The sequence below is a fragment of the Lactuca serriola genome, chromosome 4 (assembly GCF_051521515.1).
Source record: "Lactuca serriola cultivar US96UC23 chromosome 4, Lser_US96UC23_V15, whole genome shotgun sequence".
In the NCBI taxonomy this organism is placed as follows: domain Eukaryota; kingdom Viridiplantae; phylum Streptophyta; class Magnoliopsida; order Asterales; family Asteraceae; genus Lactuca; species Lactuca serriola.
Genome location: NC_136411.1, coordinates 288,759,007 through 288,786,086, shown reverse-complemented (window position 1 = coordinate 288,786,086; position 27,080 = coordinate 288,759,007).

Sequence of the window (27,080 nt, the reverse complement as noted above, 5' to 3'; positions counted from 1 at the left end):
TTCGGTAAGAATTAAAGTTGCTCAATCAACAAAGGACATCTAGGTTTTTTGTTTATTGTTTTTTTATGTTATTTCATTCTATTCATTTATGAATATATGCAGATAATAATCATAAACAATAATATTCATGTACGAATAATACAATATTCTTGTGTCATTATGGATATATCAGAAGCTGTTACTTAAGACATTTATATTGATATGGAAAATTCATATGTGAAGTACATGTTAATTATAAATGATATGTCATATTTTTTATGAACTTAATTATAAATAAACACATCATATTTGTATTCATTTATGATTGAAGACATTATTATTTACATATTAAACGTAAACGAATATATCGTATTGGTATTCATTTATAAATAAACATAAATAAATTTGAAAACTATCAGAAATAAATACATTATAAATGAATATAAATATGATGTATACATGATATTTGATTATTAATTTACTAATAAATAAGTTATATTCATATGTAAACTTTGTTAAATTTACATATTATTCATAACTTAATCATTAATGAATATATCATATTTGTATTTATTTATGATTGACATTATTATTTACATATTAAACGTAAATGAATATATCATATTGGTATTCATTTATAAATAAACATAAATAAAATTGAAAGTTATCAGAAGCAATCACACTTGTTTATAAAACATTATGATAAACTTTGAAAATATTTGATTATAAAAAACTAACAAAAATAAGCAAACTTTTTCTATTACATAATCATTCAATACAAAATAATTAAACCTGTTCAAAAGCATTTCATACACTATTTACATGATGTTCAAAAACACTTAAAAACCATTTAAAACTTGTTCACAAACTTGTTTCACAAAACCATCTTACATGCTCTCCAAAAGCATTCAACTTCATCACATATTGTTCTCCCATACTATTATACATCCTCATAAACAATCATCAATATTCTTTTAAGATTTTTTAAATTGTTTGCATAACCTAGTATGCATGAGCAGTACGCACTGTGAATTCCACATTTTGATATTTTTGGCAAGATCCAACACCATAGCCTTCAACATGTTAATTTTAGAAGTTAACATTTGGTGCACATACCTTTTCCTGAGCTTCTCTAAAGTAGTTTGTTGAATTTTACTTTCTTTATGAAGACCTGGTTTCTACTTTGAGATTAGTTGTCCCATATAGGTCTCCATATGTCTCATTGTAAAGACCCCACAATCAACTTTATTTTTTAACTATTCTCCATGGCATTTCAAGATTTTGTGTTATGACAGTTTCTTTTGAGATGGCATTGGCTCTTGGATGGTTTATTTCTTTAAAGTATCTCACAAACAAATTTTTCTTATCATTAAATGAAATAAAAATTAGATATGTAATAAAATGGTTCTGATACATTGTTTTGAATTGGGTACTTACCAAAGGCTTCAACAGTACTCCATATTTCCCTTCATAATCCCCCTCAACTACACTATTGTCCAGAATTTCAATTGATGGTTTCTTTAAGTTGAAGACAATCACAAAAATGTGAGCACTTCTAACAACTAGAAATAATACCTGTTTTTTTATGTACATAATGGTAAGTATTTTTTTGATAAATATATATAAAAAAACAAGTAAAATTAACATACCATGTCAACATCTTTTATGTTCAAGATTTTTTGTACCCATCAGTGCTCTCATGAAAGTTCTCCTTGAAATTTTCATACTTTCTTTCATCAAAAAATGTTGAAGATATATAAACATTCTATAACCAAAATAATTTTAAAGGATTCCTAAGTTGTAAATAATAAGAAAATACATCATATTGGTATATTAATCATAAGTCAATACTAAATATATTTATTTTTTATTTTTATATTCGGAAATGAATACCTCATTTTGTTATAACCATATATGAATTCTAGTTACATATACATAATTATCTTAAATGATACTAAATAAATCTAATATTCATAAATAAATATATCATATTGGTATATTCATTTATGAATAAAGAAGAAATTAATGTTAGAACACACACTTATAGAAACTTCAACTTTCAAGAAAACTATATATGGTGAATTTCTGACATCTCTTCCCAGTTCTTAGTGATTAAGTAAATCAGCCCAAGTGTCAAAAACTTCTGCAAAAATCTCCATGTTTCCATATATACTTTCCACAAATTTTCTTATTATTACATGACCATATTTTTTCTGGACAACCATATCTCTACAAATATATAATCAAAATGTCATATATTATTATTTATATAATAATCATATATGAATATGTCTACAAAATAAAATTACTTACTATGTATTCCCTTGCAAGTTGAATGACCACTCACAGATAATACCCTCTTGATGTGTCAGATTAGGTTTTCTGTCTATTATCCTGCATTTTTAAGGTGATTTGAAAGGATCACCAAGCTTCTTCGGTCTTGATTCATCCAGATCAAGCTTTGATCGTCCTCCTTTGGTTGGAATTGGTACAGAGATTGGATTTGGTTTAAGAACATTTTTGTTTGATAATCTGATCACAACCCTATGATGGTCTTCCTTGATTTATTTCCTTGTAAATTTTTTTTGTGAAGATTCCTTAGATTTTTTACTTAAATTTTTATCTAAATCTTGACTGATACCTAGACTAAAGCTTGGATGAGTATTATCTTCATTTTTTATTTTTTTACCTACCAGAAAATTTACATAATATATTAATATACTATGAAAAATATGAATTTTAGTGTAGTATATTGATTATAATTAATTAGTGAATCGTCTATTTACCTCCATCTCCTGCTTTTTTGTTCTCAACTTCAACACCTTTTTTTATCACCTTCAAAATTCAAATCATATATGAATACTGAATCATATAAATAATTATATGGTAACTATAAAATATTTTTTATTTTATTTATATATGTTCATTGATCATTCCAATCATATATGAATTTTCAAATGTTTTTTCAAATTAATACCTCCATCATTTCCTTTTATCTTTTCAGTTTCTCCTCCTTTTTTATTTTCATCTTGAGACTTTCCCTTGCCTGAAAGATACACATCATATAGGAATATTCTATCTATATTCAATATATTGCATTAATTATTCATAAATGATTATAAGTTTAATAGATTCTCTTATGAATATGTAACGCATAGCATTACTTATGAACAAGTAATTCTACCTTTTACTTATGAATACATGAAAAGTTTGTTATTCAAAAAATCAATGTGAGCATTATAATATATTTAGTTATGAATAAGTAATGCACATCGTTATTTATGAACAAGTAATACTATCTTTTTTATTTATTCATATACTGTCTTATTCACTTGTGAATAATCAATCTAATTATATTCACTTTTTAATGAATCATCCATTTACATGTATCATCTGTATATCCTTTCTTAACTTCTCCTCCTTATTTATCTCCACCTTCATCTTTATTTGCCTCCGTAGTTTCAAATTCTCCTTTTTTTATCTCTACATCAATCATTTCTTTTTGTCTACTCACCTTCTCCTCATCTTTTATTTCCATGTTCAAACTTTCCTCTGCCTGAAAGATATACATCATATATGAATATTCTATCTTTTTTACTCATTCATATATTGTCTTATTCACTTATGAATGAGCAATCTTATTAAAAAAATTTCAATATAAGCATTGTAATATATTCAGTTAATAGTATATCATCCATTTACCTGTATCATCTCCCTTTCCTTTCTAAACTTCTCCTCCTTGTTTACGTAAACCTTCTGATTTTCCCTTCCCTATAATATCTATATCATATTACATATAAAGTATAATTATTTAATGAACTATTGACTCTATAATAACATTTTTTTATTTGTAAAATAATAGTACATTTTATAATTTAATAGTAACATTTTTTATATTCATTCATATATGAATAACAAATACATACCTTGAATAACTTGATTGATCAAAGTATTAGTTTTACTTTCAGTCATTGTTGGCCTAGTCAAAATTTAATAACAAAAATTTGTAATTGTGAATTAATATTTTATATATTTCTATAAAAAACACAAGTTAAATTTTATGTATATCAATATTATACAAAATAGTTATCATTTGAGGGTCATTCTAGATTTCATCTTCTTGACTATTTAAACTTACAAATCCAAGGTCAAGGACATTATCCACAATGTTTCCAACAACTTTATCCAACAGATTTTGATTTGTTTCATTTTTTTGAGTAGTCTCTCCATCATTATTTGCTTCTTCAGTCTCCTAATTGTTTTCCTCTTCATCATTCTCGTTTTCATTGATCTATCCATCATTCTCTTTTGCTTCAGTTCCAACTTCCTCTTTCTTTTCATCATTTTCTTTTTTATTGGTCTCTCCGTCATTCTATGTTCCTTCATTCTCCATTTTGTTTCCATCAAACAAATAATCTACTTCAGATTCAGGTCCATCATTATCATTGTTTTGTTCACCATTTCCCACTTTATCTTCATTCTTTTTCCTATCATTTCTTTTTCGACCCATAACTAGTGTCAAATTGATACCTTCAAGTCCAGTTTCATTACTTGGAAATTCAAAATTTTATGTGCTTTAGTTTTATCTTCAACAATTACATTTTTTAAAAGCCTAAAACTTTCCTTTATAAGAAACTTTGTTATTGCATCATTGAGCTTTTAATTTAGCTTTTCCTTCATCCTCTCAAAACTATTATGCATTTTAGATAATTTTGATTCATATGCCTATGTAATAAAAAGAAATATAATTAGAATTAATATAATAAATTAGTGTAATCATATATGATTAACATATTCAAAATAATTACCTGAACAAAATCATCTTCATCTTTATCATAATCAGTGTCATCCTGTAACATCCCTATTTTTACGGCCATAAACAACCGATTTGTTTATGCTTATTTCAGAGTATTCTTTTAAAAAGATTTATTTGTGAAAGTTTTCCCAAAAACATGATAATAATATTATCAAGACATTTGCGAAGAAATGTGTTTTATTTATAAAACTCGGGATGTCATCATCAATATAGAAACATAAGCCTAAATGGAGACTTACAATGTCTCAATATACTAACGATCTATATCTTCTTGAATCCCTCATTATCCAAGTATCTTTATTTAATAACTTGTAATTTAAATACACCGAGTGGGTCAGGTTGAGAAACCTGGTGAGCACATAGAGTTTTCAACCTACAATTTTAAAATCTGTAATTATAAATTCTTCAGCATTTAAATAACCCAATTATCCCCCACGCCCATTATTCTAACTTACTAATCCTAATATGATGCTCTCGAGGGATCTTTCTTAAAGGACCTTCATCGGCAGAAAACTATAATTCCCATATAATTAGGCACAATAGTATGATAATGCATTCGGCTAACACAACAATACATTAGTACTTTGGATAGTCATGGCAGGCACGACAGTACAATAGTACTATGATTTAGCACGACAATACAAAAGTACTTAGGATAGATACGACAGACACGAAAGTACAATAATACTTGGATAACCATGGCACGCACGATAGTACAATAGTTTACAATACCGTGCATAAATATTATTAGGATACGGCTATATACACGAGTTCTAACCCGAGGATTTTCATTATCACTTCGTATTCAACAAAAAACACACATCCGAGGTGAGTTCATATCCCTACAGTTTTCACGATTTTTCCATGTTTTTAGGGGGGGGGGGATACAAGTAAAACACAATAAAAACTTGTGTTAAAATACAAAAATTGTTTTACGCATGTTTATTCATATATTTGCAAAAATGTTAAAAATATGTGAAATATCCTTATTAATAAACTAAGGATACAGATCGTTACAATTTTTATTTTAATAAAATATATATATTTACATTTGATTTCAACAAAACTTTAACCATTTTGTAACATGTCAAGCAAAAAGGGTATAATTAAATAAACAAAAATATATGATTATTTCATTACAATTTATTATCATGACAATTTGATAATAGTATACAAATGGTCACATTTTAACGAAACATTTATATAAACTATAATAGGTATAGTTTATGAAACATACACACTATTTTACCCAGTGAGGGGTACAGAAAATAATTATTTAAATGAATAATTATTTTATTTTTCACACTATGAAAATGTAATGCATAGAGATACAAGAAAAAGGGATTTCATGACACTATACGTAAACCGTTAATATGGCTTTTTGTGAGGCACTATCTTCACAGTACTTATAAGGGTTCTCACTAAAATCTTGTATTATAACCAAATATCCCGTAAGAGAGTGTGATACTTGTATATAGATCTATACAGGACTGACAATCCCGCACATAAATTGTTAGCTACAGTTAGACCGGCAGGTTTGGGGTAAAAAATGTCGTACCACACCGACGCTTGAAGAACATCGTGCAGGTCACTAGTCACTAGTCGCTAGCATGATTATAAAACTCACCAAAAGGGGTATTAATAACGCATTTGTTTACGTACATATCTTCAACGGGTTTTATTTAGATAAAACTACACCACACCATTTTCCAGTACAATATAGTTTATGTTTTCTAGAAACATGCATTCAAAGGATTTTACACAGATGCACTACACTACACTATATATACAGTACGATACATCTTACATATTGGGAAGACATACATTTAAATAGTTTTATAAAGATATAAAACTACACTATACAAATTTCCAAGTACAACGATATTCATACATTTTTGGTCTTAGGGCATTAAAACTACAATTCATTCTAATAGAAAATATTGGATTTTCTGGAAGAACACTCTATCATTTTCAAGGAACAAAAATTACACTATATATAAAGAAAATATTGGATTTTCTAGCTTCTCACTCAAACATTTTACAAAAGGAAGAGTAACAAATTTTCTTATAAACACTTATGAACTCACCAACTTTAATGTTGACACTCTTTTCAAAACCACTTGTATTCTCAGGAAATCAGTAGACATGTACTGACAAAGGTTTTGGTGAAGACGGAGCCTAGTATTACTACGTCATATATTTTGTTGTATGCTTTTGGAGTAAAACAATGATTCAAATACAATGTAAATATTATTTTATCAATACAATGTTTGTAATGATTTGATCTCTATTATGCAATAGCTATGATACTGTACATGATGTCTAGCCCGCCTCCGAACGTTTCCGCCGTCTCATCGGCTCGGGGGTGTGACAGATTGGTATCAAAGCATTGTTTATAGTGAAATAAGTATATCAAACTATATCAAATATACAACTATAAACACAATGAGGCTAAAACACTCTGACAAAGAAGTATACTTTTAAAATATAATAATGTTTTTATGATAGTATACATACATGCATACATACCAGAAACGATATCATAGTAAGAACCATATAAAAGTATTTAGATAAGTTGGACGCTGTAATTAAGCCTGGAATATAATCATATATGGGATAAATATAACCTGATCAACCATATTTATTCAAGATACGACCAACATGTGTTTGGGAATGATTGTGGTGAACCACAAGTCGAAAACTTACCAACCCTCCATACAAGGAAACTCTAGAACCAAAAGTAAAGTTTAAAATACTATGAGAGTATTTTAAGATACTATGGAACTATGCAATTAAACTCTTTATGTGTCTTTTATACTGTTATTCATGTACAGTTGACATAACAGGCCTGTAACTAAGATGTTTTAATTCAATAACATCTTTAAACCTTATGGAAGAAAAATGACATCAAAGAAGTCAAACAGGAACAAAAACAACACCCCAACAACTCCACCACCGCGACCACCACCTCAAATAGACGCTACAATTTTTCAAGCTGCTGTAACAGCCGTAGTGGCAGCCGCCGTGGCGCAAATCAGCACAAATAGTGCAAGTGGGACGGGAGGTGGTACAAGTAGCACTAACCCGGGGAAATAGCTAGGGGGACTCAAGGGAATGCTCCTACAAAGACTTCACTAATTGTAAACAAAATTCTTTCGATGGCACCAGAGGTGTCATTGTTTTAACACAGAGGTTCGAGAAAATGGAGTCAGTGTTTAAAATTTATGTATGCCCAGAGGGAAGTAAAGTTAAAATTTCAGCATACACTTTCACTGATAGAGCTCTATCTATGACAACCATCAATTTCCGATCAAGTCAAAGTCAACTAAAGTCAACAAGTCAAACCGGTCGACTCAATTAACCTGTGGGTACTAGGGCTTATGTTAGGTAATTACTATACAACTCGCTATGCTAAGGAGAAATCATCAATCCAAAATTCTGTACATCTAGATTCCCTTAACCTAAAACTGTGGTAAGTAACGAACCAAACCGATAAAACAATGTTGCATACTCATCGGGAGTGTGTAAGGTCCTTAAACATAGCTTAACGGGGCTTACGGGCCTTATGTTGCAGAGCCAAACACTCTCAAATGTCACACACGAAACCTATCTCAATCGTTTTCACTCTATCTCTCTATATCTATAAGCTCTCCCAAATCTCTCCACGTATGTCAAATGTCTCCCAAATCTCTCCAAGTATGTGAAATCTCTCCCAAATCTCTCTTTGTATGTGAAATCTCTCCCAAATCTCTCTTTGTATGAGAAATCTCTCCAAGAATGTGAAATCTCTCCCAAATTTGTCTCCGTATATGAAATCTCTCTAAGTATGTCAAATCTCTCCCAAATCTCTCTCTGTATGTGAAATCTCTCTAATTATGCCAAATCTCTCCCAAATCTCTCCAAGAATGTAGAATCTCTCCCAAATCTCTCTCCGTATGTGAAATCTCTCTAAGTATGTTAAATCTCTCCCAAATCTCTCTTAGAATGTCAAATCTCTCCCAAATCTCTCCAAGGATGTGGAATCTTTCCCAAATCTCTCTAAAATCTTTCGGGGCATCCTGACCCTTAATTTAGTCAAAAATCGCTCGAAAACGGAAGCCTACGCGAAAAACAGCCTTAAGGAGCCGAAACCCCTCTTAAGGAGCCGAAACCCCTCGTAGGGATGAAAGTCCTCTTAGGGACCGAACCCTCTTGGACCGAACCCGAAGGCTCCTGAACCGAACCTGAAGGGTGCTCTTGGGCTCGAACCTCGCACAAGAAACCGAAGCTACCTTCGGTCCATTTCGCCTCCTACTCCTTTCGCTCCATTTCGCCTTCGGCCCATGATCAGAAGGGACCGAACCTCGGCCAGGACCGAGAGGTCTCGCAGGGAAGCCCATTTCTTCCCGGTTTTCGATTCCGACTTCGTTTTGGCTTCGTTCTAATGCGGGATTTTCACCCAAAACTTTATTTTATCAATTAAAGTCTCATAATTCATTAATTCCCACGTTTTTTGTGCAAATCTTATCCAAGAAATGAGTGGATGAAGTACAAAGGTTGAGTGTTGATTTTTTTGTATTATGACACAAGCAACCACCATACCCACTCCATGACTAACCCACACTCCTCCCCACCATCCCTAGTCACTTCCTTGTACCTTTCCATCAATCATCAGCCATTTCCCACGTTCTTAGAGATGGAACATCCATCCTCTCTCCTCACACTTCATTCATTCTCTCATTTTCCACCAAAAGATCAAACACTTTTCTCTCAAACTTTTTCTCTCTATTTCGAGACTCCAAGGCTGATCATCAAGATTTATTATACTCTTGGTAAGTATAATTCATCCTCCTTGTGATTATTACACTTCATTCTACTCAAATCATTGATTGCGTACACAAACTCCATCACTTTGATGTTAGATTCTCGAAAATCTTCAAGGCATCTTCAAGTGCTCTTGAGTTGAACGCTTCTCTTCTCCAACATTCATCTACTGAAATCACATAAGGTGAGTTCATACCCCTGTATTTTCATGTTTTCTTATGTTTTAGGGGGGGGGGGGGGAATACAAGTTAAAACACCAAGAACATAACTAAACTTTTCTAACAGCCTTCATCAGAAAAGATGGACTCCATTCACAGACTGTTTTGGACAACTTAAACATTTTAGTTTTCAAAACTGTATTAGGTCCGAATAGGAAAAGTTCTTAGCTTTAAAATGACTACTTGCACATCTCCATACGATTTTTCTACAATTTATGGTGACTTTTACAAAAATGTCTATCATTTCAAACATCAATCCGGACCAGTCTGTGATTATGGACATTTCACACAAGTTATAGGTCATTAAAAATCATGAGAAAAATTATGGAGAAACTAGACTCATTTTTCAAACTCATAGAATTTTTGGATTCTGAGTTGGACCTTTGATGATTTTTCTACAAATTTTCTAAGAACAGGGATAGAAAATGTTATCAACAGAAAAATACTATAAATTTCATTTCACCTTGTAACATGTTGAGCAAGGTGTATATCTTTATGTGATTATATGTTATTGCAATATATGACATTATTGTCTTAGTATGTAGATCAGTTAACAAATGAAGTTTTATAGACAAAGCATAGAAATAACAATTTGTTATAATCAAAGTACATCTATTACATACAAACATTTAAATAAACTATGTTAAGTATAGTTTATGTACATTACCACTTATACCCTTGTTTTGATAAGCTATAATAGGTGTGGTTTATGTTTCCATTAACACAACAAACACATTTCGGAAGGTTTTATTCCCACAGAAAAAGGTTTTACACTCACGCACACCACACGTAAACTTGTTAACTTAAATTGTGAGACATTCTCTCCCCGTACGTCCGAGTACGGGATCCAAATTCCTGGTAGTTATAACCAGAGTCTCTTGTAAGGAGAACGTGATAGTTGTGTATAGATCTATATTGGGTTAGACACCCCACACCTGAGCTGCATGCAACAGCTAGACCGGCAGGTCTGTGGCGACAAGTGTCATTTCAGTTTCACGATGCCTGAGAAACGGCGTGGCAGGTTCATTCAGTCATAGGATGGTTATAGCGGCTCACATAGGAAGTTAACAACACATAAAGTTTACGGGGATTTTCATAAATCAAAAGGGGTTTTATGTCGATTTAAAATCACTTTGTATCTCAATAAGTACGGAAATTACTGTACACTTTCGGTCTTCGTATTTAAGACTACACGTCATTCATTACGGGATGTTTCCCTCAAAACAAAAAGGGTTTTATGCCGATTTAAAACCACGGTTATATCATTAAGTATGGAAAGTACTTGTTTATTCTTGGTTCTGGGATTTAGGACCACATAACTTTGTAAAAGAAAATATTGGATTTTTCTTGGTGACACACAACACATTACAAAGAACGGTTTCCAAACTCTTTATCTCAAAAACTTATGAACTCACCAACCTTTGTGTTGACACTTTTTCAAACAACTTGTATTCTTAGGAAATCAGTGAAACATGAAAAACCAACAGCATTTTGAGGATGGGACGTGAATCGTTAAACAGTTCATTTTGCCATCATAATGTAATTGATTTGAAACATGTAAACATATACATTGGTGTAACTTTTTCAATTATATTTATGATAGTTGTAATTACTTTGAGCACTATTATACTCGTTGTTGTGATACTATACATGAAGTCCTCCACCCCCGGATGTTTCTGCCATCTTTGGTTTGGGGGGGTGACACTATCCTAGTGGAACAGTTATGTTAAATCGTTGACTCTCCTAGCGGCCAATGCTATGAGCTGGGAAGACTTGAAAGTTCTAATGTTAGCAGAATACTGCCCGAGAGGCGAGGTACAAAAGCTAGAGCAAGAGCTCTGGAACCTTACCATAAAGGACTCTGACATCACAACCTACAATACTAGATCTAGTGACCTGGCGGTATTATGTCCCAGGATGGTCACCACGGAAAGTAAGAAAGTGGAACAATACATCTGGGGACAATCACCCCAGATTCAAGCAAACGTGATTGTTGCCAACCCATCTACATTTGACAGTGCCAAGCGCCTGGCACAAACACTTGTGGATCATGGAATCCGCCAAGGCTTCATGATAGCTAATCCCAAGCCAACAAAAGGAAATGACAGTAAAAGGAAATTCTGGAACAAGAGGAAGGGCCAATCAACACAAGAGCCCACAGAGAAGCAATGGTTGCAGCCAATGCTGCTACTGTCCCTAACACTCCAACATCCACCAAACCATATGTTGGAACTCTCCCAAAGTGTAATAAATGCAACTTCCATCACATTGGAGTCTACCGAGAAATGTACTGCAACAACTACAGAAAGAAGGGGCATATTGTCTGATTATGTAGGATACCGGCACAACAAAACACCAAAGCCACTAATGCTAGAGTGAGCCAGGCTTGCTACGGATGTGGTGAAACAGGGCATTTCAAGAGAGACTGCCCAAAAGAGAGGAATGTCTTGATGGGTTTTGAGCATTCTAACACTTCCTAAGTGTACATGCAACCCTAATAAACCTTGGATCTATGTTTGACTAAGATACATGCAAATAATTATTTTCCAAGGCTCTTATCCTATCTAGCATGGCATGGGGAACTTGAATCAAATAAAGCTAGTAGAATTACTTACCTTGTAGTTGTAGTTGATTGCTTGGAGTTTTAGAGCCTAGCACCAATAGTGTGGATGCCTCAAATGGAAATCACAAATCACTACAAACTTGGATTTTTGAGAGAATAGTAACTCTTCTTGAAATCAACCCTCTTGCTTTACTCACCACAACTAGTGTGATTTCAAGAACCAAAGCATCATTTATATAGTGTGGTGGATTAGGGTTACATCCATGTAAACCCTAATACCCATGTCTCTTCATTTCCATGAGATCCATGGGTTAAAGCTCCATGGAGTATCCATGGACTTTCCATGCAAGCCTAGCCCATTCCAAATGAGCATTAGCCTACACTATATAAATATAGGAGCCCATATTTAATTAGTAATATTTTAGATCTCTAAATTAATCCTAGATTAATTATAGATCAATACTAATTAAATAATATAATCTTATATTAATATATTAGAACTTATAATATATTAATAAATCATAACTTATACTATTCTCAAAAGATTATCCATAAATTGTTTGGGTGAAGTGCAACCCAAATGGACCATGCCGGGTCAGGTCAAGTATATACCAAATATAGTTATGGACTTAGACACTATATCCAACAGTCTCCCCTTGGATAAGTCTAATATCTATAGTTGCAAGTATGACTTCAGGAACTGATTAGCAATCGTAGCTCTTTAAACTCTGTTGAACTAGAACGCGCCATTTTAGATAAGTGATCATATAATCCTCTGTTTTAGATATCAGCCGGACAAATACATGGAACATGGTCTTACTTATTGTCCAACATTTTTTTTCCCGATTTCCGATTTGTTTGACATAGAACTTAAATTAACACATCAATTTAGTTCTGACCGGGCCCGGTACAAAGGTCAAAACAAAATCATCGAGGGGCCCAGATATCGCTTCTAATCCTAGAAGGAACAGATAAACTTCGACTCATATGTTTGCTCTACTACTTGTTGAATTACACACAAAGGTGCGTTTTATAACATTGAGTTACCAATGCGTTTTCGTACAATCAATGCATAACCAACTCATAGGTAACCGTCGCACCCCCAAACCAAGGATGGCGGAAACGTCCGGGGGCGGCGGACTTGATGTATAGTATCACAACAACGAGTATAATAGTGCTCAAAGTAAATACAACCATCATAAATATAATTGAAAAGGTTACACCAATGTATATGTTTACATGTTTCAAATCAATTACATTATGATGACAAAATGAACTTTTGACGATTCAACGTCCCATCCTCAAAATGTTGTTGGTTTTTCCTGTTTCACTGATTTCCTGAGAATAGAAGTTGTTTGAAAAAGTGTCAACACAAAGGTTGGTGAGTTCATAAGTTTTTGAGATAAAGAGTTTGGAAACCGATCTTTGTAACGGGTTGTGTGTTACCAAGAAAAATCCAATATTTTCCTTATAGAAGTTATGTGGTCCTAAATGTCGGGACCGAGAATGAACAAGTATTTGTCATACTTAAAGATATAAAAGTGGTTTTAAATTGGCGTAAAACCCTTTCTGAATTGAGAAAAATCCCGTAATGAATGGTATGTAGTCTTAAATACCAAGGTTGAAAATACACAATAATATATGTAATTATTGATATAAAAAGTGATTTTAAATCGACATAAAACCCCTTTTGATTTATGAAAATCCCCGTAAACTTTTTGTGTTGTTAACATCCTATGTGAGCCGCTATAACCATCCTATGACTGAATGAACCTTGCCACGACGTTTCTCAGGCGTCGCGAAACTGAAATGACACTAGTCGCCACAGACCTGCCGATCTAGCTGTTGCATGCAGCTCAGGTGTGGAGTGTCTAACCCAATATAGATCTATACACAACTATCACGTTCTCGCTACAAGAGACTCTGATTATAACTACCAGGAATTTGGATCCCGCACTCGGACGTACGGGAAGAGAATGTCTCACAATTTAAGTTAACAAGTTTACGTGTGGTGTGCGTGAATGTAAAACCTTTTTGTATAAATGTACCTTTTTTGTATGAGTGTGTTATGTGATGTATCATAAACTATACCTATTATAGTTTATCAAAACAAGGGTAAAAGTAGTAATGTACATAAACTATACTTAACATAGTTTATTCAAATGTTTGTATCTAATAGATGTACTTTGATTATAACAATTTGTTATTTCTATGCTTTGTCTAGAAAAAAAAAACCCATTTGTTAACTGATGTATGTCTACACACCTAGACAATATTGTCATATATTGCAATAACATATAATCACTTAAAGATATACACCTTGCTCAACATGTTACAAGGTGAAATGAAATTGATAGTATTTTTCTGTTGATAACATTTTCTATCCCTGTTCTTAGAAAATTTGTAGAAAACTCATCAAAGGTCCAAATCAGAATCCAAAAATTCTGAGAGTTTGGAAAATGAGTCTAGTTTCTCCATAATTTTTCTCATGATTTTTAATGACCTCTAACTTGTGTGAATAAGTCCCTAATCACAGACTGGTCTGGATTGATGTTTGAGATGATAGGCAGTTTTGTAAAAATCACCATAAATTGTAGAAAAATCGTATGGAGATGTGAAAGTAATCATTTTAAAGCAAAGAACTTGAAATATTTGCACCTATTACAGTTTTGAAAACTAAAATTTTTAAGTTTTTCAAAACAGTCCGTGAATGGAGTCCAACGTTTCTGATGAAAGCTGTTAGAAAAGTTTAGTTATGTTCTTGGTGTTTTAACTTGTATTCCCCCCCTAAAAACTTGAGAAAACATGAAAATGTGGGGGTATGAAATCACCTTGATTGGTTTCAGTAGATGAGTGTTGGAGCTTAGAAGTGTTCAACTCAAGAACACTTGAAGATGCCTAGAGATTTACGAGGATCTAACACCAAATTGATGGAATGTGTATAAGCATTCTATTATATGAGTAAAGGGAAGTGTAATTATCACAAGGAGGATGAATTATGCTTACCAAGAGTGTAAGAAAACTTGATTATCAGCCTTGAATCTCAAATTTTAGGGAGAAAGTTTGAGAGAAAAGGTGGTTGTTCCTTGGGTGGAAATGAGAGAGAAATGAGAGAAATGAAGAGTGAAAGAGGATTTCCTAGCTCTTTGAACATGGGTTTGTTGGGAAATGAGTAAGAAGGTACCATGACGTGACTAGGAGTGGTGGGGAGTACAATGGTTGGTCAAAGGAATGGGTATGGGGTGGTTGTTTGTGTCAAAGATTATGGCAAGATCCACACTCCACCTCATGATCTCACTTAATAGATTTTATTCTTAAATAAATATTTCCATCAAAATATGTTTCTATTATGAATATTTAGGGTCTTATATGTTAAAATATGATTTCTGGAGAAAATCCCGCGTTAAAAGGATGAAAAACGGGCTTAAAATGGAGAACTAGTCGAAAACCGGGTGAAAAACGCAAAAATCCGAAGTTCTGGGCGAGGTTGCGGTCATCAGCAGCCTAAATCCGAAGTGGCTTGGTCTTGGTCGCGGAGGCGGATCCGAAGGAAGGAAGCTGTGGTCCGAGGGGAGTTCTGCTGCGGTGCGTGGCTGCGGCTCGCTGGCTACGGTCGGCTTGCTGCGGCTCGCTGACTGCGGTCGGCCTCCTTGGCTGTGGCTCCAGATGGCTTCTCCTGGGGCTTCGGTTCTACTCTAGACCTCGGTTCAAAAGGGACTTGGCCCCTAAGGGGAGGCTTCGGTCCCAAGGGGTTTTTTTCCAAGATATCTTCTCGTTTCGCATGGTTTTTCACCAAGTCAAGTGTCAGGACGCCCCAATTGATTATGAAAAAACCAAAAGAGGTTTTGGGAGAGATTTGACATACTTGGAGATTTCTCATACGGAGAGAGATTTAGGAGAGATTTCACATTCTTTGAGAGATTTGGGAGAGATTTCACATTCTTGGAGAGATTTGGGAGAGATTTCACATTCTTGGAGAGATTTCTCATACCAAGAGATATTTGGAAGAGATTTCACATTCTTGGAGAGATTTGGGAGAGATTTCACATTCTTGGAGAGATTTCTCATACAAAGAGAGAATTGGGAGAGATTTCACATTCTTGGAGAGATTTCTCATACAAAGAGAGATTTGGAAGAGATTTCACATTCTTGGATAGATTTCTCATACAAAGAGAGATAGAGTGAAAACGATTGAGAGGGGTTTCGTGTGTGACATTTGTGAGTGTTTGGCTCCGCAACGCAAGGTCCGTAAGCCCCATTAAGCCATGTTTAAGGATCTTACACACTCCTAATGAGTATGCAACATTGTTTTATCGGTTTGGTTTGTTACTTACCACGGTTTTAGGTTAAGGAAATCTAGATGTACGAACTTTTCAATTTATGATCTCTCATTAGAATAGCGAGTTGTATAGTAATTACCCAACGTAAGCCCTAGTACCCACGGGCTAATTGAGTCGACCGGTTTGACTTGTTGACTTTAGTTGACTTTGACTTGACTGAAAATTGACGGTTGTCACAGTAACAAATCATATCTCTAGGTTTGAAGACTTATATGATATTATCGTCTCACGATCACTCAAGATAAATGCCATGAAGTGATTCCAGTGAGCGTGGGTTGAGTCCAATGCTCAGAACTTATGAGCACTCATGATTGTTGTATTCATGTCCAACATCTTAGACCTCTGCAACCAATCATGACAGTCTTGATTCATACCTACTTCCGACAAATGACCGACTGTGGAGGTTCGAATAATATGATATACCAAACATAATTATTCTGGAAGTCAAAACATGCAAAAGAAATATAGTAAATGATTGACAAGTGATAGCAACACTTTACTCATAAATAACAACTTTTATTTATCATCAAATGTCAATTACATTTTACAAATTTCGAGATTATCTAACTACTAAAACTAATATCATCCTTCAGGCCTATGCTCCGAGCATACTGGAGATGCTTAGCCCGATTCAGTCCCTTCGTAAGGGGATCTCCTGGGTTCTCATCCGATGATACCCTCTTTGCCACGAGGATTCCTTCTTCTATTCGATGTCTAATGAAGAGATATTTTATGTCAATGTGTCTGGATCTCCCATGATCTCTTGGTTCCTTGGCTAAGGCAACCGCACTATTGTTGTCATAGAAAATTTCCATTGGCTCCTTTATAGTTGGTACAACTCCAAGGTCTCCGATGATGTTCTTTAGCCATATAGCCTCCTTTACTGCCTCGCTTGCTGCTATATACTCTGATTCACAAGTGGAATCAGCCACTGTCTCCTGCTTGGAACTTTTCCAAGTAATTGCCCCTCTGTTTAGGGTAAAGACCCAGCCCGACTGAGAACGGAAATTATCCTTGTCAGTCTGAAAGCTAGCATCACTGTACCCTACAACTCTCAAGTCATCATTCCCACCAAGGGTAAGGACCCAGTCCTTAGTCCTTCGCGGGTACTTGAGGATATTCTTTATCGTAGTCCAGTGTGACTTGCCAGGGTTCCCCTGATACCTGCTAACCATGCTCAAAGCAAAGGCTACATCAGGTCGAGTACACATTATAGCATACATGATCGATCGTACAGCTGAAGCATAAGGTATTCGACTCATTTCTGCTATCTCAGCCTCTGTACTAGGGCATTGTGTGTTACTTAGTCTGACGTTACTCTGGATGGGTAACTCACCTTTCTTGGAGTTATGCATGTTGAATCTTTTCAACACTTTGTCCACATAGGTGCTTTGACTAAGTCCAATTAGTCTTTTACTCCTGTTTCTCAAAATATGTATCCCTAGGATATAGGCAGCTTCACCAAGGTCCTTCATAGCGAAACACTTCCCAAGCCAGGACTTTACTCCCTGTAGGGTTGGGATGTCATTTCCTATGAGTAGTATGTCATCCACATACAGTACCAAAAAGCTGACTATGCTCCCACGAGCCTTGATATAGACACAAGTTTCATCTTCACTACTTGAAAAGCCAAATTCTTTGACTTTCTCATCAAAGCAAAGATTCCATCTGCAAGGTTCCTGTTTCAATCCATAAATGGATTTCTCGAGTTTACACACTTTATTGGGGTACTCTGTACTGACAAAACCCTCTGGCTGAACCATGTAAACTGATGGGTTTTGGTCCTAAGAACATCCTATGTGCTCATACAAACCCTAATGCTTGGATCTAGGTTTCTCTATTGTACATGCAAGTTATCCAAGACTATAAACCCTAATTCTAGCATACAAGTAATCATATTAACATGAGAATAGGTTTATAATATTACCTTGATTGTTATGTAGCAATAACAATCCCAAATCTCCTTGTATTGACTTTGGAAGGCTTAGAGTCACAATTGTCACTCCTCTAATGGTTTACAAACACCATAAGCAAGAGGATGAAGAGGAGAGTGGATGGAGGCTACCAAAACTCGTGTGAAACCCTAGCAAGAAGCTTAGCCACGTTTTTGGGTCATAAGGGATCCATATATATAGGAGGCAATTAGGGTTATCTAACAAGGAAACCCTAATTTGGATGCTTAAGCCCTAAGCAACCTATGGAGCCCTTTCCTTAAGGCCTTGGACGATTTCATATGGGTGTCCCCCATAGAATTCGTCCACCTTATAATAAAAGGCAATCCATGGCCCAAATTGCAATTATCTTATAATTACAATTCCAGTCCCTTAAGTTTAATTAGTCTCTTTTAGTCACAAAACTAATTACCAGTTAATTCTTGACTAATATTAATTAAACAATATGATTTATCCTTTAATATATTATTCTCATAATATATTAATAAATCATATTTAATCCTTTCTCTCCATAATTCATCCTATCAAGTTGCTTTGGTGAAGGCAACCCAAAAGGACCATGCACCATCGGGTCAAGTACATACCAAAATAGTTATGGACTTAGACACTAATCCAACAGTCTCCCACTTGGATAAGTCTAATAACTATTATGCGTATGACTTCAGATCCTGATCTGCAATTGTAGCTTTCCAAAGTCGCTGTCAACTCTGATCCTATCAGATACGCGTGTCCTTAGATAAGGGATCATATATTCCTCCATTCTAGATATCGTATGAGACATGATTTCTAATCATTCTCTTTGTACTATTTCTCGATTTCCGATTTATGATGACTAACTAATTGAACAAATCAAATTAGCCCTAGCCTGGCCGAGCATTTATGTTTGTCATCACTAAATCATCGAGGGGCCCAAAGATATCGCTTTTATCCTACTTTGGATAAAAGGAACGGATAAACTTTGATACAATGCTTGCTTGCACTTACTCACCGAATCACACACAATAATATGTTTTATAACACCAAGTTACTAGTGCGTTTACATATTATCAATGTGCAACCGATTTTCAAGATACAACTCACACATCTCAGTTTCAAGAATATAAGATGTTATCGTCTCACCAATCACTCGTGATACAATTCATGGAGTGATTCAAGTGAGCATGGGTTTAATCCAATGCTCAAATCATATTCATAAGCACTCATGAACGTTGCAACAAACATTTGCTTATGTCTAATACTCTTTTAGACAATCCACACACCAATTCACGACAGTCTTCATTCATATCTACTTCCAACATATGAACGATTGTGGCCCGTTCGAATAATTCGATTATTCTTAATAAATTCAATTATTCTGGAAGTCAAAACATGCAAATGTGAAACACAAGAATAATACTAATCCCATATGGCCTCAAACCTTTGAGTATAAATAAAACTCCTTTTATTTATCACCATATCGATTACTCATTATTTGTCGTTTCGGGTAATCAACTTCTTACTTGAATCATTACACTTGTCCCATGCTCCTAGCATGCACACAATGTTTACCTATGGTTCTTACTTTGTGAAATAGATCAAATTGAGCACATTTCCAATCATTCTCATTTCACAGCTTCAAATCCTTTTCCATAAGCGAAAGAATATCAAATTCTTGCTACTTATAGAATATGCAACGATCCTTTCGTAATGTCACTGCACCAAAGTCACAAAGACTATTGCCAATGATATTACAAAGTCCTCTATTGGAGATTGTTAAAAGACAATTCCATAGACGTGATGTCTCTCACTCAAAGTACATTCTTTGAACATCCTTTTGCATAAAAGTTTCTAATCTAGACATAGATTTTTAATATTCAATTCCCAATATGGACACGCTTCCATATTTTCCATATGACAACTCATTCTTAATAGAATCTTATCTATTCGTAATGATGTCGATATGGTCCATCCAATATGAAATATTTCCACAATTTCCATATGACAACTCATTCTTAATAGAATTTTTTCTATTCATAATAATGTCGATATGGTCCATCCAATACCATTCTTCCAACTACTCACAAGCGACTAATCCTCGTCAAACTTTGGATTGTCCTTTGATAGTTGTTTAATTATTTTAGTCAAAACCAATTCTAGTCCCTTTTCCCTCTAAATGCGCTTGACATTTGGAAAATTTTAGAATGGTCAAACATTAAAGCATTTGCAATCGATCCTATACCCGAAGCGTATGGGACACGACGCATAATGTTTTATTTGCTATGTTCTCAAAATTCGAATTGTGAAGAGGAATGCCGTAATCATAATCGAAATTTTAAGAACACACTATGTACCCTTGACTAAATTTATTAACATTTCTCAACCTAATCCTTTAGATTTGAAATGAAGCATAATATTCTCTCCCTTAATTATAGCAAAACAACTATTCCATCCTTGTGACTTTGCAAAAGATGACTCTTGTTTTCTATAATTAATATTGCCACCTTGCAATACTTTCCATAATAATCATACAATCATAACTTTTATGCTCCCACTATCATGATGATTATTATAAAACATAACACATATGCTCCCACTAGCTTCGACATGTATTCAGAAATAGCTAAACTTTCAGAAAACCAATACTTATTGAATTTCTTAAATTTATGTTTCTAATACTTAATGCTTTGATAATCTTTTATCAAGGCTTCTTGAACTTATACACCTTTGCCATAGATAGTTCATATGTGTGTCTAAACAATTAATACTAATTGCCAAACCTCACAATTCAAATTATGGAAAGGGATACCGTAACCATAATTGAATTCGAGAATGCAATTTTACAATCACTACCTTCTTAAAATCTTTCTTAGTGAAAGCATTTCCTCACAATCATTTTTATGAAGGAGGAAATCTTATGACACTTAGATTTAAATGGTGTATTTGTTCCTATCCATGTGAATTTGTCAAAACCAAAGTTTACGATAAATTCAAACTCATATGGATCGAACTTTATTAATCTTGATTTCTTGCCTTATGGTAGCACAGCTGCCCACCATGTCTTCTAAGTAGTTAAGCAGCTCACCTTTTCCTATCAATGTACTTTTCATTGATCAAGTTCCTTGTCTTTTATGCATTCAAATGAGAACACATAGAATTCACATGCATAATTAACTTAATTGGAACGGCACAGAAACAAAATAATGTCAACACGATAGGTTGTAACCTCCACTCGTGTGCTAGTGATGATCGATAAGGTTTATTTGATTTGTTCTTGAAACCTTTCAAGACCATTAAGACTCCCACTGACTCCTTGACATATAAGATTCTCTTGTCAATAAACATTTCTTGACAAACAAATATTCAAGAGTTAGTGTAGCTTTTATCAAAACACTTCATAAATTGGTCTTAGTTGGTCTTTGTCTTATCCAAGACATCACAACTTTCCACATTTGATGAATGTTATAAACCTTCTTAATACTTTTCCACTCAATGTCACAATCTTAACTCTAAGACTTGTTTTGGAACGAAGTATGATTGACTTCTTGATTTAACCATTTCTTCAATCCTTGATTCCTCTTCTTAAACATACAATTGTACTAAGACTCACTTAGAAGATCAATTGAGATATGGTTCTTAATCATTAAGACCTATCATAAAGCATAAAAGCTACTCTCCCTTCTTCTTAGAATGGAGAAACTTTTATCTTTCTGCCTACATGATTCTTCTTATTTGTTTTGCTATTGATTTAAACTTTTTCAATCAATTCATAATTACACTTAATCTTGTAAGTATAATCATATTTACTAAACCTTTAGTAAATCATGACGAATATCATTGTTACTCTTATGGTGGACTTGATCAACACGCAACTTTGCGTGCTCGATCTCCTAGTCCTTCACTTGACACTTTGTCAATGAATTAATCTAATTTCCAAATATGAAATTTCTCATTCATCGTGCAACCAAGTTGCATGATTCCAAGTTTCTGTCCAATTGAAACTTGGGCGATGAGAAACTCTCCCTATTTGATAAACTCTCGACTTTCCATAAATAAAATAATAAGAACCAAATCCATTATTGCTAATAATAGAATCAAATTTTATTTTATTGCGGAAAAATTTGTTCTTACAATGCAATTCATTGAAAAACTATGTTAATACATCTTTCTTAGCTATCTAATTCTAACTCTAAGTAGTAGCTCAAGAATCTAATCTTCGAGAAATGCGATCAAAATCCATTCCTTCACGGTTAGATTCTGCTCACTTCTTCCCTTAAGCTTCCTTTATTTTCTTCGATCCTACAAAACATCAATTGTAATCTTATCACATTGTGTATTAAGAATCTAGAATATAAGCTTAAAAGAGTTAGTTAATGGATTGTACCTATATTAGAGCCATACGTTTCGACTCTCCCATCTCTTAGATCTCTTAGGTAAATGGGGCAGCTTCGTCTCCAATGCCCTTTCTCTTGGCAATAAAAGCAAATTGACTCTTTTGGAACATGACATGGAACTACTCCAGACATTGCCTTTCTCTTATGATCAAACTTTCCGATCATAGCATGTCTTTCGTTGTCATTGTCTATATCCATAGAGGTCTTGAAGGCAGATTCACCAATCAACTTTGCTTTTCTATTGTGCCAAACCATTGCTGATTCAGCGGCAATAAGCATATAGGTGAGATCTATAAGGGTCACGTCGTAGTTCATCATATAGTACTATCTTACGAACTCACTATATGGGTTAGGAAGTGACTGAAGAACCCAATGAACAGCCATCTCCTCACTAACGGATCCCATCATTCTTAACCTATCAATGTGTGACTTCATCCCTAGGACGTGTGCACACACCGACTTTCCTTCTTTATTTTTACTTGCCAAAAGGGCTTGAGTGATATTGAACCTTTCAATTTTTCGATCTTGTGGATTAGGGAGAATAATTGGAGGAGGAGGAGGAAATGAAGTATGATCTCTTGTTCCTTGATCGAATTGTGGAATATCATCTTCAGGTGGAATTCTTGTTCCACGGGATTTGGGAAAACCATAGTTGTTGAACTTTGACATCTACAAAATGGGAGAAAACGAATTCAAGTTAGTTGATTGATCGAGTCCTTAGTAAATCACCCAAATGAGATACTAAGGCTAGGACCCAACACAATATTCTACAACTTGGGAGAGGGATGCCGAAACCCAAATTGCAGAACATTTGAAGGTAAGTGAATGACGATTCACTAATTTCCACCATGAAAAAAACGAAAAAGAAATTTAAGTTTTAAATCTATGAAAACTCCTAGATCCTTTGGGATTCATTGAACATTTCAATGGCATGTTTAAATCTTGATATGCCCCTCTTGTCTGTGACTGGGATGCCAAGGATCACAAAGCGGTTGTGAATAACCATGCAAACTTACACGGTGCCCTCACATGTTACAGTCACCTATTCGATGTGCTGGTAAACCACGCATGCTCCACCGAACTATGACAAACATTGAGTCACCCTTTGCTACCTTTGCTTAGAACCATTTAGTGTGCCGGTAAACCACACACGCTCCACTAACGTCTTTGCAAGGGCACAAAGTGTAATTTCATGGAATTGCATCAATTCACTTTTGCCTAAGTAACTAAGATTGGGAATTTTATGAAAAAATTTAGTTACTTTAATAATTCATTATACTTATAATGGAAGGTTTTGTCCCATCCTACCCGTTCAGCTAACGACCCTCCACTAGTCAAGAGTGCGGTGGGTAAGAGTGGATACCCATTCAATCGCCATTTTATAGGCAATTTCCTTAAACACCCCTTATAGACCAGCTTCGTGAATGAGGCCTACTAACGGTAAGACTGACTTTTACTCATACATATATATAATGTTAGACTTTTAATGTTATATATAGTATAGGGTGTATTTTACACTTTTAAAATATTAGGAGGTCAAATTTAATAATTATACTTTTTAATTCAATTAAATTTTAAACCAAAAACTTTATGGATTTATTAAACCTCTTTTAATTATACACCTTAATTAATTAATAAAACCATAAGGGTGTAATTTGAACTTTTTCAAAACAATACTAGGGTTTTAGAATTTTAACTTTCCTAAATTAAACTTTTAATCAACTTTTAAATTCCAAAACTTGAGGGCAAGTTTTGAAACATTTCAGAACATTAGGGTTTAGAATTTAAATATGCATCAAAATTAAACTATTAATCAAAATTTAAATTCCAAAACTTGAGGGCAAGTTTGGAAACCTTTTTCAAAACATTAGGGTTTTAATTATTTAAATTTCAAAACAACAAAACTGTTGGGTTCAAATTTAAACTATAAAACCTAAAGGGGAAAATATGAAACATTTCATAACACAAGGATCAAATAACAAATAATCTAAAATTAACATTTAATCACATAATTATCCATATTTGATTTATTTAATGATTTCTTGCAAAACAATTTATCAATTTAATCAAAATAATTAATCAATTATCACATAAGGAAACAAATATTTTATTAATTGATAAATATCTTCAGTTAGATCAGGAATATAGTCAAATATATCATAAAATCAGATTTATATTGATCTAATGTGATAAGGTAACTATCCCAAAGCAAAAACAACAAGAAATCCCGAGATATGCTCCATCTGACGAGTTGACTCGTCGAGTCAGGCTTGGACTCGTCGAGTCTGAATGGACTCAGCGAGTTCAGCTATGGACACGGCGAGTCCAGCCTCCAGAAACCAAAAAATCGAATTTTTCAAACATATCAAGCATTGATACAATAGAAATCAGTCTAGGCTCTGATACCACTGATGGGTTTTGGTCCTAAGAACATCCTATGTGCTCATACAAACCCTAATGCTTGGATCTAGGTTTCTCTATTGTACATGCAAGTTATCCAAGACTATAAACCCTAATTCTAGCATACAAGTAATCATATTAACATGAGAATAGGTTTATAATATTACCTTGATTGTTATGTAGCAATAACAATCCCAAATCTCCTTGTATTGACTTTGGAAGGCTTAGAGTCACAATTGTCACTCCTCTAATGGTTCACAAACACCATAAGCAAGAGGATGAAGAGGAGAGTGGATGGAGGCTACCAAAACTCGTGTGAAACCCTAGCAAGAAGCTTAGCCACGTTTTTGGGTCATAAGGGATCCATATATATAGGAGGCAATTAGGGTTATCTAACAAGGAAACCCTAATTTGGATGCTTAAGCCCTAAGCAACCTATGGAGCCCTTTCCTTAAGGCCTTGGACGATTTCATATGGGCGTCCCCCATAGAATTCGTCCACCTTATAATAAAAGGCAATCCATGGCCCAAATTGCAATTATCTTATAATTACAATTCCAGTCCCTTAAGTTTAATTAATCTCTTTTAGTCACAAAACTAATTACCAATTAATTCTTGACTAATATTAATTAAACAATATGATTTATCCTTTAATATATTATTCTCATAATATATTAATAAATCATATTTAATCCTTTCTCTCCATAATTCATCCTATCAAGTTGCTTTGGTGAAGGCAACCCAAAAGGACCATGCACCATCGGGTCAAGTACATACCAAAATAGTTATGGACTTAGACACTAATCCAACATAAACATCTTCAGCTAACTTTCCATTAAGGAAAGCGGTTTTGACATCCATTTTCCATATTTCATAGTCATGAAATGCAGCAATGGCTAACAGAACCCTAATAGACTTAATCTTGGCCACTGGTGAAAAGGTCTCATCATTATCAACTCCCAGAGTTTGAGAATAACCCTTTGTAACCAGTCGTTCCTTATAAGTGTGTACATTACCATCCATGTCGGTCTTCTTCTTGAAGATCCATCTTCACCCAAATATCTTACGATGAGGTACATTGTCAACCAAGTTCCAAACTTGATTGTCATACATGGACTATATCTCGCTATCCATAGCCTCTTTCCATTTAGCAGCCTCAGGGCCTGCCATGGCTTCCGTGTAGCTGCTAGACTCATATAGATTTACCAGTGTGTTATCATTGATAAGTGTCTCACCTTCTGCAGTAATATGGAAACCATAATAATGCTCAGGTGCATTCTTAACTCTGGAGGAACGCCTCAGAGGTATAGATTCTTCAGTTGGCTCAACAAGAGTTTCCTCCTCAGCTTGAAGGCTAGGGTTTGAGGTTCCTTCATCACTTGACTCTTGAAGTTCCTCAAGGTCAATTTGCCTCCCACTGTCTCCTTGACTCATGAATTCTCTCTCTCGAAATAATCCTCTTCTTGCTACAAAGACCACGTTATCACTGGGTCTGTAGAAGATGTAGCCAAAGGATTTCAACAGATAGCCGATGAAAATACACATTTCGCTTCGGGGTTCGATCTTATCATGAGTCTCGCGTCTCACGAAATCCTCACAACCCCAAATCTTGATGTGGTCTAGATTGGGAACTTTTCCAG